We start from the raw sequence: 2,139 nt of genomic DNA on the forward strand, positions 1-2,139 counted from the left end.
TGCACTGGTGTGTGGCCTGTGCAAAGCCCTGCAGCAATGTCAAAGAGAGAACAGGTCACTGTTTACTCAAAATCAAACAGATCCGAGACTTCAAAATGCGTTTTGCATCAATTTGTCTTCGTACCAGGGCTCCTGCTCCAGCTATGGCTTTCCGCCAAAATAATTTCCAATCAATTTAGCATCTGTTTGCAGTGTTGGTATCGCCAGCTCATCTGTAGTCTTCAGAGACCAGACGTGCCTCACATAGTTTCCTATAGGTCATAGTTTTCCACTTGCTTTCTTGCTTAGCAGCTGGTACCCAACCTCCTTCCTGCGGGCGAGGGGAAGCCGTGTGCTGTGCAGCCACTGCTCGCCGACCCAGCTTTCTCCCTAACCTGACATTTGAGCCGGGGTCTCAGGTGTTCGACATTCGCTGAGCCCGAAGCTCCACGTCCTGTGCATCGAGTGGCAACCGGCTTTCCCCAAAACAGCGAAACGAGAAGCTTTGCTGCGCCAGCAGGATGTGTGTGCAGCGAGGTGCCGGGGGTGTCTCTGCGAAACCCGCACCGCTCTGAGCGCTGTGGCAGCTGGGAGAGCTTTCTCGGCAAAAACACAGTGGGAGACCCTTGTCGAGAGCAAGAGGAAGGCTATCCCACACAAAGCTTTGTTCTGCAGCCCCTGGCCCTTGTGTTGAGGCACTGCCGGTCCTGCCCAACCAGATGCACCAGGCGCAGGGACCTTCTTGTAGGCACTTGTCTGTAAGGAGTTGTCCCTTTGTCGGGGACATGCTGAATGTCCCAGTTCACAGAATCACAGAATCACAGAATGGTCAGGGTTGGAAGGGACCTCTGGAGATCATCTAGTCCAACCCCCCTGCCAGACCAGGGTCACCTACAGCAGGTTGCACAGGACGGCATCCAGGTGGGTTTTGAATGTCTCCAGAGTGGGAGACTCCACCACCTCTCTGGGCAGCCTGTGCCAGTGCTCTGCCACCCTCAAAGTAAAGAAGTTCCTCCTCCTGTTAAGATGGAACTTCCTATGTTGAAGTTTGTGCCCATCACCTCTTGTCCTATCACTGGGCACCACTGAAAAAAGACTGTTCTCATCTACCTGCACCTTCTCTTCAAGTATTTATAAATATTGGTAAGATCCCCCCTCAGTCGTCTTTTCTCTAGACTAAAAAGACCCAAGTCCCTCAGCTGTGCATTGGATCCTACCAGGACATTTCACAATTTCACAATTTATTTCCTTCAATCCAGTTTATTAAATTCCCCTTTCCCCTAACCCCGAGCCACCCGTCTTTTAAGGATTCTTATTCTCTCACCTTTAATTTACAGCATATTGGCAGTGTATAAATAGTCACCACTACATTTACCCGCCTCACACTTTATCTGGTCACCTTGAGCAGACTGCTCTCCACAGGGGCTTGAACCAGTCCCTGGGTGGGAGCTGGGGAAAAACCTGGACTATTTCAAAGAACTTGGATATGCTTCTTCTCAGCCAACCCAAAAGTTCCTTCATGTGGCATTTTGTTTTCTTACATTGGTTCTTTACTTGTGTGGAGAGTTCATACATCCAGGCTATGCTCCTTCTGAAATAGGACTCTCTTCTGTCGAAGCTCTTCCCCTTTGGATAAAGTAATTAAATATTAATTTACATTTTCTTAAGCCTGTGTCATTGGGCAGTGTGAACAGCCTGTAAGTATGTCGCTGTTACCTGTGCAGGGAGAGGATTCATCTTTCCACGTTTGTGTTTTTGTGTCCACAGACCATCTCAAATGGAGCTCTGCTTTCAGCTATTGATAAAGATGCTTAAAAACATACAAAAGCATGATATTCCCATACAAATGTGTCGTGGTTTGGCCTCAGCCAGCAACAAAGAACCACGCAGCCGCTCGCACAACTCCCACAGTCGTGGAAAAAGAAAATGACAGGGCCAAACTCGTGGGTTAAAAGAGTGCAATTTAACAGAACAGCAAAAGGAAAAGACGAAAACGCGATTACAGTACCGCCGCGAAGCGCACCGACCGGACCCGCACCGCCGCAGCCCACCCCCGAGTGGCGACTCCTCTCCTCGCCCCGGCTAGCTCCTCTTATAGCTCGGGCATGGGTCACGTGGTATGGAATACCTGCCCCCTGCCGGCTCCTGGGGAGATTAACC

The sequence above is a fragment of the Charadrius vociferus genome, unplaced genomic scaffold, assembly GCF_000708025.1.
Source record: "Charadrius vociferus isolate BGI_N301 unplaced genomic scaffold, ASM70802v2 scaffold217, whole genome shotgun sequence".
NCBI lineage: Eukaryota > Metazoa > Chordata > Aves > Charadriiformes > Charadriidae > Charadrius > Charadrius vociferus.